This window comes from Balaenoptera musculus, chromosome 10 (genome assembly GCF_009873245.2).
Source record: "Balaenoptera musculus isolate JJ_BM4_2016_0621 chromosome 10, mBalMus1.pri.v3, whole genome shotgun sequence".
Classification (NCBI taxonomy): domain Eukaryota; kingdom Metazoa; phylum Chordata; class Mammalia; order Artiodactyla; family Balaenopteridae; genus Balaenoptera; species Balaenoptera musculus.
The window spans coordinates 25570331-25586858 of record NC_045794.1 but is presented as its reverse complement, the minus strand read 5'-3'; the positions used below and the strand labels follow the sequence as shown (position 1 = coordinate 25586858).

At 36.9% G+C, this 16528-nt stretch overlaps 1 pseudogene; it reads left to right on the top strand.

Annotated features, from left to right (window-relative positions):
* Nucleotides 1-4351: 4351 nt before the first annotated feature.
* On the top strand, nt 4352-4823 carry LOC118902073 (annotated as a pseudogene).
* Nucleotides 4824-16528: the final 11705 nt, after the last annotated feature.

The window sequence follows — 16528 nt, the reverse complement described above, 5'->3', positions numbered from 1 at the left end:
TAAGTAGCAGTGGGTCAAAGTCTGGAGGCAGGGAATAATATTTTAACTTTGACTTGATTTGTTTTAGATGTGTTTTGTCTCTCTGCTTTACAACACCATACTGTTCTATTATTTTTTTAAGTATGTCCTTTAAAACCGTTGTTCTTTTTTAAAAATTTTTGAAACTTAATGTTCATTCCAAGAATCAAAGTTAACTCTTTTGATGTGAACAAATTAGATTAGATGTGGGCACCTCTACAAGGTAGAGACTGTCTTTATTCCTATTTTGTAAATAAGCAAACTATTCCCCGAGACCCCAGAAAGAAGACCTGGGAATAGAACCCAGATCTGTTAGGTCTGAGGACTCATATTCTTCACCACCTCATTCCACTGCTTCCCGGGAGCCACCTCAGAGCTGGAGTATTCCCCAGAATCCTTTATTAATGACTCTCACTGAAATAAATGTGAGATTTTTGACCAGCCTAAATGCCCCCAAAATGAGGGGCTAACAGAACGTTCCATTCCTGTGGGGAAAGTGCTATAGTGCTGGGGACACACTGTATTTGAATCCTTGGACCCATAAGACAGTTCACTATGTTTGAGTCTTTTCACATCAAAAGAACTCTCTGAATCTTATCTTAGAACTTTGACTTCTTCCACAAACATTTGTGTTCTTCCATGAACCTAGAAGGTGATCAGCCAAGATTCTGTGCAGCATAGTTCCAGTGGAGAGATTGATAAGGAATAAGCTTTCATGTGATATTCTTAATTTATATTAATTACCATTAGCTTTGTTTAGAGATTTAAATATAAAGAAAAGATTGTTTTTCCTGAAATAGGCAAAATTAGAATTAGTTTTTGTAGATGAGCAGAAGTCCGTAAATGCCCAGATTAACGTAATAGAATATTGCACATTGGGATGCTAGAAAAAGCATTGTTGTGGATCCTTGGATGAAGTGTTGATGTTTGTTTTTGAAACCAAAGATGAAGAGTTCATGGTAGCATCATATCTTTCCCCATCCCTAAAACTATCTTTTCACTACATGCAATGTGGATGTTATAATAAACCTTAGAAGCAAAACTCAGAAGAAAGTGTAGTAGTTTAAAAATTGAAAAGTACAGGCATACCTCATTTTATTGTGCTTTGCAGATATTGAATTTTTTACAAATTGGAGTTTTGTGGCAACCCCGCATCGAGCAAGTCTATTGGCACCATTTTTCCAATAGCATTTGCTCACTTCATGTCTCTGTGTCACATTTTGGTAATTCTTACAGTATATCAAACTTTTTCATTATTATTATATTTGTTACAGTGATCCATGATCAATGATCTTTGATGTTACTATTATAATTATTTTGGGGGCACCCCGAACCGCACCCACATCTGATGGCAAACTTAATCGATTATTGTGTGTGTTCTGACTACTCCACCAACTGGCCATTCCTCTGTCTCTCTCCTCCCTGGGCCTCCCTATTTCCTGAGACACAACAATATTGGAGTCAGGCCAGTTAATAACCCTACAATGACCTCTAAGTATTCAAGTGAAAGTAGTTGCACATCGCCCATTTTAAATCAAAAGTTAGAAATGATCAAGTTTAGTGAGGAAGACCTGTCGAAAGCTGAGATAGGCTGAAAGCTAGGCCTCTTTCACCAAACAGTTAACCAAGCTGTGAATGCAAAGGAAAAGTTCTTGAAGGAAATTAAAAGTGCTATTCCAGTGAACATACAAATGATAAAAAAGTGGTATTGCTGATATGGAGAAAGCTGTAGTAATCTGGATAGAAGATCAAACTCGCCACAGCATTCCCCTGAACAAAAGCCTAATCCAGAGCAAGGTTAACTCCCTTCAATACTATGAAGGCTGAGAGGTGAGGAAGCTGCAGAAGAAAAGTCTGAAGCTAGCAGAGGTTTGTTCATGAGGTTTAAGGAAAGAAGCCCTCTCCATAACATAAAAGTGCAAGGTGAAGAAGCAAGTGCTGATGTAGACGCTGCAGCAAGTTATCCAGAAGATATGGCTCAGGTAATTAATGAAGGTGGCTACACGAAACAACAGATTTTCAATGTAGACCAAACAGCCTTCTATTGGAAGAAGATGCCATCTAGGACTTTCATAGCTAAAGAGGAGAAGTCAATGCCTGGCTTCAAAGTTTCAAAAGACAGGTTGACTCTCTTATTAGGGACTAATGCAGCTGGTGACTTGAAATTGAAGCCAAGGCTCATTTATCATTCTAAAAATCTGAGGGCCCTTCAGAATTGTGCTAAATCTACTCTGCCTGTGCTCTGTAAATGGAACAACAAAGCCAGATGGCAGCACATCTCTTTACAACATGGTTTACTGAATATTTTCAGCCCACTGTTGACACCTACTGCTCAGAAAAAAAAAAAAATACTGTTCACTGACAATGCACCTGGTCATCCCAGAGCTCTGATGGAGATGAGATTCATGTTGTTTTCATGCCTGCTAATACAACATCCATTCTGCAGCCCATGGATCAAGGAGAAATTCTGACTTTCAAGTCTTATGATTTAAGAAATACATTTCAGTAGGCTAAAGCTGCCATAGATAGTGATTCTCTGATGGATCTGGGCAAAGTAAACTGAAAACCTGGAAAGGATTCACCATTCTAGCTGCCATTTAGAACATTTGTGATTCATGGGAATAAGTCAAAATATCAACATTCACAGGAGTTTGGAAGAAGTTAATTTCAATCTTCATGGATGACTTTGAGGGGTTTAAGACTTCAATGAAGGAAGTCACTGCAGATGTGCTGGAAATATCAAGAGAAGTAGAATTAGAAGTGAAGCCTCAAGGTGTGATTGAATTGCTGTAATCTCATGATAAAACTTGAATGGATGAGAAGTTATCAATACTTCTAATGGATGAGCAAAGAAAGTGGTTTCTTGAGATGGAATCTACTCCTGGTGAAGATGCTGTTGAAATGACAACAAAGTACCTAGAATATTATTTAAACTTGGTTAATAAAGCAGTGACAGGATTTGAGAAAATTGACTCTAATTATGAAAGAAATTCTGCTGTGGGTCAAATGCTATGAAACAGCATTGCATACTACAGAGAAATTATTCGTGAAAGGAAGAGTCAATAGATGCAGCCAATTTCATTGCTGTCTTATTTTAAGAAACTGCCACAGCCACCCCAGCCTCCAGTAATCACCATTCTGATTGGTCAGCAGCCATCAACATAGAGGCAAGACCCTCCGCCTGCAAAAAGATTTCTACTCGCTGAAGGCTCAGATGATGTTTAACATTTTTTAGCAATAAAGTATTTTTAAATTAAGGTATGTATGTTATTTTTTTAGACACGATGCAATTGCACATTTAATAGACTATAGTATAATGTAAACATAACTTTTATATGCACTGGAGAACCAAAACATTTGTCTGACTCACTTTATTGCCATATCCACTTTATTGCGGTGGTCTGGAGCCAAACTCGCAATATCTCTGAGGTATGCCTGTATAGAAAATGGATTTGATAATGAGATATATTTAATGTTTCTTAATCTAATTCTTTGGCAAATTGATTTTCAAGACAAAAGATTGTGAAAAGAATGACAACCATTATATTGGGGGGAATATTTTTCTTTATAACTTTGGAACAAGCCACACAACTTTTCTTTCTAAAAATGGATATTCAGAGACTCAAAATAGCAGATCTCTCTTTTCCAGCTCTCTTCCCAAAGCCCCAAAGAATCTGAAACTCCAGTCCCAACTGACATGACCACACTGTAATGTTCATACTCCAACTAGAATCTGGGGTTGGCAAGTTATGCACACATGCCACCCCTTGATGGTAACACATTAATATTCAGGTTACCTCCTTCCTTATCCTTCATCTCACCCTCATTATGTTCTTCTCATCTCTTCCTTGTCCAAATTGTACATGGCCTTTTCCAGGGCTTTTTGCCCAAGTTTTTGAAGATTGCAGCCCAAAGCACACCCACCATCCTCCTTGATGTCACCTCACAGTGTACCGAACTTTCTCCCATATCTTACAGCACTTAAGCCACAGGGCCACCATTTTCTGTTGTTATCTATCTTATGCTGTTGTCCTTGGTGACTGTCAACACTGATCCCCCAGCTCCTCTGCACCCTTCACTCTGGGGCCTTTCATTTCTATTCTTCTTCAGACACTCACCAGTATGGCCATACCACTGACCTCTTCATCACTGAGATCTTTTCTTCTTTTAATACCTGAATATTGAAATGTTCCTTTTGACCATAACATCTTTTCTCTTGCACTCTTCCTTTCCTTCACTTCCTATCCCCTATCTACTCTGATCTTTGGGTCATGATTAAGATTGCATCTTCCATCAGCATGACAGGCCTCAGCCAAGCTAAGATGGTGACCCCATGCATGCCTGGAGACAAACTGAAGCAAATAAGCAATATATGTAAAAGGTCAGAAATACTTGGAATTTGGACATTGGCTTTATGAGTGCACAGGAAAAAGAGTACCTACATAGGCCTTTAAGAAGAGCAGAATTAAAGAAATCTTTAAAAGAAAAAATAATAATTGTTATAACAAAGCATTAGAAAAACTAATGTAGAAAGGCCAAGAAAAAAGGTCTAAGAGTATAACCATCCCCATAGCAACTGCAGTGACAGCTCACTTAGTGATTCTTCATTAGATAGTGAAGAAACATCTACCTTGTTCTCCTCAGAGGACAGTGACACCAATGAAAGCTCCTGCAGTTCATCATCTTCAGCCTCCTCAACAAGCTCTTCTTTCTCCTCTGGTTCAGACTCAGATTCCAGCTCTTTCAGTAGCAGCAGCACCAGCATGGATGGCAACTCCAAGAATAAACCAACAAAGAAGAGATAGAATTACTCCATCCATATTGGACTGATGAACTGCAAACACTGATGTGATTCTTAGAAGGGAATTTAGAATGTGTTAAGGCCAAATAGGTAAACTGGTCAAAATTTTTAGAGTTTAAAAGTTTCTAAATTTTTGCATTGTAAGAACACAAAAAATATTAATAACAGAATGTATATTAAAAAATTTTAATTTTAAGGGTGAATCTTGGTTTTCTTTTTTATCTTTAAAATGTATCTTTAGAACTTAATCAAAACTGAATTCCAGAAAACTTGTTTTGGGGATGAATTGTTATCTTTTCTCCCTGTGAATCAAATGCCATACTTTGGTATATGTTAGTGGAACATATCAGACATGTTTCCAGGATAGTGCATCAGAATATCTGGCAGTGAATTTCTAATGAAAGGTTGAAAGCTTTTCTTCTAAAATCAGGAACAAGACTAGGGTGCTCACTTTCATCACTCTTGTTCAACGTAGTGCTGGAAATCGTAGCCAGAGCAATTAGGCAAGAAAAAAATAAAGACATTCAAATCAGAAAGAAAGAAGCAAAATTGTCTGTTTGCAGATGACATGATCTTATGTACAGAAAAGTCCAAAGACACCACCAAAAAACTGTTAGAACTAGTAAACAAGTTCAGTAAGTTTGCAGGATACAAAATCAATATACAAAAATCAGATGCGTATCTATACACTAACAACAAACTATTTGAAAAAGAAGTAAAAAAAAACAGTCCCATGTGCAATAAGATAAAAAACAATAGAAATACTTAGGAATAAATTTAACCAAGAAGATAAAAGATCTGTATATTGAAACTATAGGAAAATTGATGAAAGAAATTGAAGAAAACACAAATAAATGGAAATATATCCCATGTTCATGGACTGGAAGAGTTAATATTGTTCAAATGTCCATAACAGCCAGAGCCATCTATAGATTCAATGCAAACCCTATCAAAATTTCAATATAGAAATAGAGAAACTATACTAAAATTTGTATGTAACCACAGAAGACTTCAAATAGCCAAAGCAATGTTGGAAAAGAAGAACAAAGCTGGAGGCATCACACTTCCTGATTTCAAAATCTTGCAAAGCTGTAGTAATCAAAACAGTAGAGTACTAGCATAAAAACAGACACATAGATCAATAGAACAGAATCAAGAGCCCCAAATAAACCCATGCATATATTGGGTTAGCCAAGAAGTTCGTTCGGGTTTTCCATAAGATGCAATGCAAAACCCGAACGAAATTTTTGGCCAACCCAATATGACCAATTAATATTTGACAAGGCAACCAAGAGTACTCAATGGGAAAAGGATAGTCTCTTCAATAAATTGTCTTGGGAAAAATGGATGTACACATTTGAAAGAATGAAACTGGACCCCATCTTAAACCATTCACAAAAGTTAACTCGAACTGGATTGAGGACTAAACATAAGACCTGAAACCACAAAACTCTTAGAAGAAAACATAGGGAAAAAGCTACTTGATATTGGTCTTGGTAATGATTTTTTTGGATACAACACCAAAAGCACAGCAACAAAAGATGTATATCTATATATACACATCTGTATATAATGGAATACAGCCATAAAAAGGAAGGAAATCTTGCATTTGAGACAACATAGATGAAGCTTGAGGGCACTATGCTAAGTGAAATAAGTCAGACAGAGAAAGACAAATACTGTATAATCTCATTTATATGTAGAATCTAAAAAGTCAAACCTATAGAGACAAAGAGTAGAGTGGTGGTTACCAGGCGCTGGGGGGTGGGAGACCGGGGGAGATACTGGTCAAAGGGTACAAACTTTCAGTCATAAGATGAATAAGTTTGGGGGAATCTAATTCAAATCAGGGTGACCATAGTTAACAATACTCTATTATATATTGGAAATTTGCTAAGAGAGTAGATTTTAAATGTTCTCACCACCCCCCCCACACACACACACACAAATGGTTTAAGGAGACAAGCAAACTTCCTAGATGATTCATTTTTTCAGGAGCTACTGAAATGAAAAACAGGATAGGGTACTAAAAAGACATACAGGAAATTTCAGGTAATCATTATGCTGTTTCTTAATATGAATGGCCTATTTACTCCGACAACAGAGATCACCCCTGAGATGGCATCAGCAATATTAAAACTTCCTAATGAATGCATTTTGACTGTGTAATAAATAATTTAGGGAAACTAGAAGCCAAGTATTGACTTCACCTCCATCTATAAAGAAGTATCATATGAACCATGTGAGCTGGATTGACAGGTATATTCAGAAAGGAAAAATAGTTAGTAAAATATAGCTTTCCCTGAATTGGCCAGGCAATTGTGGTATGTAACAAAGTGTGCATGTTGTTTTTTCATATTATATTGATGAAACCTGAAATCCCAAGGTCATTTGTGTTGAACAAATGAATAAAATAAGAATGGTTGAATCTGCTGTACAACTAGGTAACACGTCAGTACATATTCTGTCCAATTAGTCACTTTAGTCTGAAGTCAGAGAAAAGAATGCTTGAGTCCCTTGTGAAAATCATGTGATATTGAGGGCAACACAATAATGACTCTCAGAACTTCTGTTAAGGGTGTTGCAGTTGACACTGGATGGAACTAGGGAATTCTGGTTGCTATGGTCTGAATGTTTGTGTCCCCCCAAAATTCATATGTTGATATCGTAACGCCCAATATGACGATATAAATAGATGGGGCCTTTGGGAAATAATTAGGTCATGAATGAGATTAATCCCTTATAGAGGCCCAAGAGAGCTCCCATCCCCCTTCCACCATGTGATGATATAAGAAGTCTGCCACCCAGAGGAGAGCCCTCACCAGACCACACTAGCACCCTGATCTCAGACTTTCAGCTTCCAGAACTGTGAGGAATAAAGTTCTGTGGTTTATAAGCTACCCAGTCCGTGTTGTTTTGTTATAGCAGTCTGGGCTAAGTAAGATGCTGGTTAAACAGATGAGCAGAGAAAAAATTATTCTATCCATAGGATAAAGTATCATTTTCCCTAGAAATCTGTACTTCCTTAGCCAATAGTGTAAATAAGTACTGATCTATAATTCTCTATGACCTTTCCCCTAGATCTACAGTTGTCAAATTTCAGTGTCATAAGTATTACTTAGAGTACTTATTACAATTCATGGCCCCAGGCCTTTCAATGATATAGTGGGTGTGGGGCAGGACCCCTACATCAGCATTCATAAAAAGAACCAAAGGGGATGCTGCTGGAGGTGGTGTTTAGGCTACATTTTGAGAAACACTAGTATGTGGGATTTCCTGATCACTTAGTGCTTGATATCATACTAAATGTATCAAGATGGTAAGAGCAAACACATTAAAATAGATTTCCGGGGACAATTTGAGCCAAGGTCACAGCAGCTGGCTCACTTTCCATTATCATAATAACTGTGGTTACTTAGTGAGAAGAGGCGGCTGGGTATGAGATGATACTGGGAAATGTTGCAATAACAGGAGAAATTTCTCTTTGCCGTAAATTTCTCTGTGTCCTGACTGTCCACTTTGACTTGGAAGCAACCAGGTCCTAGCGTTCATGGATCCAAATGTCTATCACAACGTGAATAAAAATGTTTAATGTTTTGCAAGCAAACCCTGCGAACCACCTCTACATTTCTTGCAGGAACCTCCAAAAGGTCACATCCCTCAAAGAGGGATACTGGGACCACGAACAGCTTCATCATAGATTTTTTTAGGAGAAACATTTACTAGAATTCAAAGTGTGTACATTTTCCCAAGGAACATTCACGGCTTCAAAGGGAATTTTCCCTTTGCTTATCATTACTGACACTTCTTTCTCATGTGCTGAATAAAAGCATTTGCATCATCTCAGTTGCTGGCTCTATCATAAGGAGAAGAAATTTAGCAAAAGCAAATAAAGATTTTACCACATTTTTTTCAGTAATTAAGGACTTGTTAGTTTATCAATTTAGATCAACTTTTCAGCTTTCTGTCTAAAGTTTTTGACACATTTATTTAAAGTGAAAGCAGATGCTTGTTTTGTAAAATTATTGACATTTGGGGAAAATTTAAGAAATGCCAGTAACAGAAATAAAGGGCTTTGGTGGTTCACTTAGCAGCAGCGATCCTGGTGTGCTAGGAACTCCCTTAATTACTATGCCCTGGTTGATTTTTGTTATTGTTGTTGTATCTCAAAACAACATCTCTCTCAATTGAAAAAGATTATTGTTTTCTTTTGTCTGACAGGCTAAGTTATAAATAGAATTAGACATTACCACTTTTCTAAAATACCAAATTTTCAGAATTAAATTCTAAATAGTCTGACAAAGAGTATCTTTCTAAAGCATCCATTTTTTCTACGACTCGACCTCGCAGTTTGAATATGTTCTCCCGCTCAAAAAGAGGAAAATTGGATCATGTTCTGTGTAGCTTCCTTCAGGTTGAAGTTTACTGAGTGCATTTCTGGGCAATGCAATGGAAATATAGCACTTGCCCCCATTTTTCTGCTTGACTCTTTATAGAACTGTCTTGAGGACAGGTTCATGTTATGTGGCGGTGAAGACCGCAAAGCCACACTCACTATAGTTAGAATTATGAGTAGATCCCCTGCAATCCCCCCTCCCCCTCGCAGTGGGTTTGCAGGACGAGTCAGGTCACTCACCGTAGCCACAATGGGAGGCAGTCGGGTGTGGTGTGGGTGGGCTTTAACACCTCTCTCCCCAGCTGAAAGCTGAGGAAGGGAACGATGGACAGTTCTGACGCTGTCTCGTCACACAGCTGCAGGCACGGAGACAGAGCTCACACAAAGACCTCACACAGGGGCTGGCACGGAGTAGGTCCTGAGGAAAGGTTCTGCCTGAGTCCCCTCCTCCCTTGCTCCTTTGGCTCTTGAGGTCTTCATCTGCTCGGTGAGGTCCCTGCCCTGGACCCCGGCAGCAGAACGCCTGCCCTCCAATGACCTTGCTCCTGCACCACGTGCGCATGGAGGTGGGTTGGGAGGGGTGGAGGGACGAGTCCCAAGCCAGCATGTCTTCAAAGCACACAAAATATTTATGCCAAGCTCTTCCGTGATTTGAAGGAAAGCGTAGAAAGAATGTCCCCAGGTTGGGACCTGGAAGAGAAGGCAGCTGCGACTAGCCTGGTTTAGCCAGGATTCACCTACCCCGCAGAAAAAGAGTCATTTTAATGATGCAGTGGAATGCACGTCCCTGGTTTTGGCTCAGGCGGGTTGCTGTCTGAATCCCAGCTCTGCCCTCACCAGCTGTATGACTTGGGTTAGATGTTCCACCTCCATGAGCCTCAGTGGCCGACTCTGTGAACGGTGCACATTAATCTCTCCAGGCTCCTGTAAGGATGGAATAAACACGCACAGGCAGTGAGCTTAGCAGAGCATCAGGCACGTGGGACGATGCAGTAAATGTTAGCTCCATGTGCTCCTCCCTGCCCCTCCACCAATTCTCACCGAAAATTTCCACCAGAAGCTTCATTAGCTGATCTCCCCCCCAAAAAGGAGGAGCTATTACTATAAAGACAGACACTGTGGAATGCAAATGTTGCCCCTTGAAATGGGATGAATATTCCGTTTTTTTCTTGTTCCTGTGCTAATAATACATAGTTAATGCTTATGGTATCTTAACTATGTTTCTGGCAACTGAGCCAAACATTTTACATCTATTCCTTTTTTTCTTTCTTTCTTTTTTGTTATATTCACTAGTTTTATTTTTTAGATTCCACATATAAGTGATATCATACAGTATTTGTCTTTCTCTATCTGACTTATTTCACTTAGCTTAAAACCCTTCAAGTCCATCCACGTTGTTGCAAATGGCAAAATTTCATCCTTTTATATGGCTGAGTAGTATTCCATTGTATGTATGTATGTGTGTGTGTATATATATATATATACAGGAACATGGAATACCTTTTCATTTATTTAGGTCTTCTTTAATATATATATACACACCACATCTTCTTTATCCACTCATCTGTTGATGGACACTTAGTTTGCTTCCATATCTTGTTAATTATAAATAATGACGCTATGAATATTGGGGTCATGTATCTTTTCCAATTAGTGTTTTCTTTTTTTTTTGAATATGTACCCAGGAGTGGAATTGCTAGATCATATGGTAGTTCTACTTTTAATTTTTTGAGAAACCTCCATAATGTTTTCCACAAAGGCTGCACCAACTCCAATAAAGATGTTTTAAAAAAAAAAAATGGGCGGAAGACCTGAATAGAAATTTTTCCGAAGGAGACATACAGATGGCCAACAGGTATGTAAAAAGATACTCAACATCACTAATAATCAGAGAAATGAAAATTAAAATCATAATGAGATATCACCTCACACCTGTCAAAATGTCTATCATCCATTCCTTTTTAATACTTATGAAATTTTTAGGATGCAGGCATTTTCATTATTTCCTTCTGTCTACTTTCTTTGGGCTCTATTTGCTGTACCTTTTTTATTTTCCTGAGATGAAAATTAAAATCACCAATTTTCAGTCTTTCTTCTTTTCTAATGTGCATTTAAAGCTAAAATTCCAGGCACTTCTTTAGCTGCACCTTAACAATTTTAATCTGTCAATCTTTATTTTTACTGACTTCAAAATATTTGCTAATTCCCAATGTGATTCTTATTTGAACCAACTGTGAAATTTAGATATATATGCTTAATTTCTAATCAGTTGGAGATTTCTAGTTATGAGATATCATTAATGATATCTACCTTAATTTCATTGTTATCAGAAAAAGTACTCTAAGTGATGTCAATCTTTTAAAATTTGTTGATGCTTGCATTATGGCTTGGCATATGGATGCTTTTGGTAAATGTTCTATTGTGTACGTGAAAAGACTGTGTTCTGCCATTGTTGTCAGCTTGGTAAATTTGCTAATGTGTTATTCTGACTATTTGTATTCTTCCTGATTGTGTGTGTTTATGCTTGTTCTATAGCGACTGAGAGAAATGTATTAAAGTCTCAAGTTCATGTGGTGTGTCTGACTTTTTCAATGTAAGCATCCTAGTGGGTATTAAGTGGTATCTCCTTATGATTTGGATTTACATTTCCTTGTTGACTAATGATTTGGGGCATTGTTTCATGTGCTTATTGGCTATTTGTACATGTTCTTTGGAAAAATATCTTTTCAGCTTCCTTGCCCATTTTTAATTGTTTTTCTTAGAGTTTTGTACAGATCTTCCTTGATTTATGATGGGATTATATCCCAACAAATCCATTGTAAGTTGTAAATATATAAGTTGAAAATGTGTTTAATACTCCTAACTTACCAAACATCATAGCTTAGCCTAGCCTACCTTAAAAGTCCTCAGAACACTTACGTTAGCCTACAGTTGTGCAAAATTATGTAACACAAAGCCTACTTTATAATATAGTAGTGCTAAGTATCTCACATAATTTGTTCAATACTGTACTGAAAGTGAGAACAGAATTGTTGTATGGGTACAGAATAGTTGTAAGTGTGTGAGTTGTTTATCCTTGAGATCTGTGGCCGACAGGGATCTATGCCTTGCTGTCCCTTCTCAGCAACATGGGAGAGTATTGCATCACTTATTATTAGTCCAGGAAGATATAAAAATTCAAAATTCCAAGTATATGTCAACTGAATGTGTATCACTTTCTCATCATTATAAAATTGAAAATTGTTAAGTTGAATCATCATGAGTTGGGGATCATCTGTTGTTTTAGCTTTTACCTTTAAGTCTTTGATCCATTTTTGAGTTGATTTTTATATATGGTGTGAGGTAAGGGTCCAACTTCATTCTTTCCTGTGTGGCTTTCCAGTTGTTTGAGCAACATTTGTTAAAAAGATGATTGTTTCCCCATTTACTTGTCTTGGCACCTGTTGAAAATCAATTAACTGTAACATAAGGATTTATTTCCAGATTCCTATTCTATTCCACTGATCTATATGTCTATTCTTATGCCAGTACAACACTGTCTTGATTATTATTGCTTTGAAATTAGTTTTGAAATTGGGAAGTGTGAATTCTTGAGCTTTGTTCTTCCTGTTCATAGTTGTTTTGGTTACTTTGGATGTCTTGAATTTTCATATGAATTTTAGGTTCAGTTTGTCATTCTGTGCGAAGAATTCAGCTGAAATTTTGATAGGGTCTTCGCTAATCTGTAGATCAGTTTGGAGAGTATTGCCATCTTCACAATGTTGAATCCTCTGTTACAGGAACATGGAATACCTTTTCATTTATTTAGGTCTTCTTTAATTTTTTCAACACTGTTTTGGGATTTTCAGAGTATAAGTTTAGCACTTCTTTTGTTCACTTTATTCCTAAGTATTTTATTCTTTTTTATGCCATTTCAGTGGTTTGTTTTCTTAATTTCATTTTCAGTTTTGCTCATTTCTATTGTATAGGAATACAGTTGATGTCTGTATGTTGATTTTGGTATCCTGAAAACTTGCTGAACTCATTTATTAGTTCTAATAGATTTTTAGTGTATTCTTTAGGATTTTTTATGTACAAGATTATGTCAGCTTAGTGTAGAAAAATGTATTTTATTTTCTTGCCTAATTTCCCTGGCTATCATCTTCAGTAAAAGGTTGAATAGAAGTGGTAAAAGCAGACATCCTTGTCTTGCTACTGATCGTAGGGAAAAAGCATTCAATCTCACCACCTTAGTTTTTTCTTAGCTAAATATTTGCCGTTAGTAATAATCCCACAAAATGTAGATTTACTCCCTTGATTATCCCTAAAATCTGTTCAGGGAAAAGTCATTCTGAAGACTTACTTAAATTTTCTGTAGGGTAATATGAGCTCCAATATTCTTCTTGATTTTATAAATTAATTAAGAAATATAAGTTAGGTTTTAATTGGTGATATTTAAGAATTTAAATAATAATAACAAAATTGCCTTATATGTACCAGGCACTTTTCTAAGCATTTTCAACTGTTTAATTTTTAAGAATTATGTAGGCACTATTATTACCCCACTTCAAAAATGAGGAAACTGAAGCAAGTGCAAATAAAATAATTTACACAAGAAGCTCAGCTAATAAGAAGTAGAGGGAGGATTTGAGTCCAAGAAGTCTGATTTTAGAGACTGTGCTTTTGACCACTAAATAGGGATAGGCAAATAAATTACTTAGTAGAGTCTGTTAGGTAGTAAATGCTCAAAAATTGGAGACGTTAACTGTTATTATTATTCTAAATTAGGCTTAAGATTATTCTATTTTCTTTAGGAACATGTTTCTATGATTTGCAGTGCTACAACAATCCAGACACATGAATTATTAAAATGTTTCTCAATAGCATTCAAAAACAGGAAAACTTAGGGAGGTTTATAAAGAGCTAGAAATATACAAAATTATAACACTGTGTTTTATTTGTTTAGCAAATGTTTATTGAATTGCCACTATATGCAGATCACTGGAATAATCTTTGGATTAAAGAGGTAGATGAAATTAATATGATATGGGTCTTTCCCTTCTCAGAGTTAATAACCTAGCAAGGATCACAGATCAGTACATAACAACATAAGAGAATAAATGAAAGAAGGGGATGCTGAGTGTGGCCTACCCATAGAAATGGCAAGATGTGATGTTGCAAATGAGAACTGTGGTGCTATAGTATTTACAGAGTTAGTGTCATGCAGTGGTTGAGGAATTGGAGTCAAGTGTGCCCAGATTCAAATCCCAGCATTTTCACTGGGTAAGTAGCTGGGCTACTGGGCAAATGCTGTGACCTCCTAAACATTTTCTTTTTAATTTTAGAATGAGAATAATATTGCCAACTTCAATATGTTTAATGAGAATTAAAACATATTATGCATCATTAAGCATGATACCTGGCAAAAAGAAAATGGTCACTGAATAGGGAACTTTCTGCAGTGCTGGAAATGACTGGGGTGATGGTTACATGGAGATATATATATGTATATATATATATATATATACATATATATATATATAATATATATACATATATATATCTCAAAGCTCATTTAACTGCACATTTAGTTGCACTTAATTGTATGTAAATTATCTAAATAATTTTGATTTTAAAATTCATCAGTTACCTCTTACAGACTTCTTGGGCTTGATGACTTCTTTTTAAAAAATTTTTATAGACTACTTTCAAAGTGGCATGGGCCAAACTTGTTAGCCTGAGTCTTCAGTACCTAATGACTCCCCAAAACCTCACAAGCAAAGATAGAGTCTTCCTGCAGTTCAGAGCCTCTGTGCCTCAGGCTCTGCATCTGGTAATACTCCTATACTGCGATGGTTAATTTTATGTGTCAACTAGGAGGGTGTTTTTGGATGAGATTAACATTTAAATTGGTGACCCTTGAGTAAAACAGATTGCTTTCCATAATGTAGTTGGGTCTCATCCAATCAGTTGAATGCCTGAACAGAACAAAAGATGGGGCTCTCCCAAGCAAGAAGGAGTTCTCCAACAGACTGCCATCAGACATGAACTGGAATATCAGCTCTCTGGGGGCTTTAGCTAGCTGGCCCACTCTGCCAATTTTGGAGTTGCCAGTCTCACTACCACATGAGCCAATTCTCTTCCTTTATATGTGCACACGTTATTGGTTTGTTTCTCTGGAAAACACTGACTAATCCATATACTAAATTAAATTACTTGATGAGATATATTTCTTTGTGGTGGTTCAGACTTTTAGAGGTAGAGCTTCCTGTGAAAAAGCAATTTCCAATGAATGACTTTGATGACACTTTATGATTTGGCCAAAAAATGTGAAAGGGGGACCTGAAATACTTAAATTCATCATCTGTGTTTATGGCCACGTACTCTAGTGGGGACATTACATAAAAGGTCAGTAATGGTATAAAATCAAATAAATTAAGCACTGTTAAATCTTTACTATCAAATTGCTGTCTTTTTTTTTTCTGCTGATTTTGAAAAGCACACAAGTATATTAATATGAAGACAATAAACCCGAGGAATTTTCAGCCTTTGTTTTCTAAGTCTACCCCTCCTTGGGACAGATTTCCAAGGAAAAAATTGATTAAAAGTTTTCAAATACTTAAGTTGGAAACTCTATTAGCCATAAAATTCATGGTCAATTTACCAACACTTTAAAAACAATAACAACAAAATTTCATTACAAAATGATATGACCATTGAAGAATTACTTCAGGGGATATTTTAGTGTAAAAGCTGAGTATGTATAAACATGCTGGATTTCTACAATGCTTTGCACACACTCTTTAAATATTTGTTGACTAAAGAAATTAACGACTCAACAAGAAAGCAACATTAAGAGAGCTGCAGATGCAATTTTATTATAAACACGCAAGTTTAAAATCAGGAATTGGCTGAATCACAAAATCAGGGATTACAGCCACCTCCCATGGGAAATCACTAGGACCTGCATCACACACAGGGCCTGGCAAAGAACAGACAACATAAATATTTGCTAAACTGAATCATGAATGTACGGTCTGCGTGGGAAATATAATTTTTCAATGTCTGGAAAAGCAGGAAACTGCTTCCTAGGTGATATCGCCCTGTAATAAGCTGCTCGGCACTTACAAACCAAAATTTATGGAGTCAAATTAGTTTTCCCTCAGCCGAACTTCACCCTGCAGAGACTGGATCCAAAGGGGTTCTGTAGCAGGAGCTTATCTCCTCTGGGTTGATGATTTCTGGGGTAGTTCTGCTGAGGTCTCAGTGTGCAGACAGTCTGGGGTCTTGTTAAAATGCAGGGTTTGAGTCAGTAGGTCTGGGTGGGGCCCGAA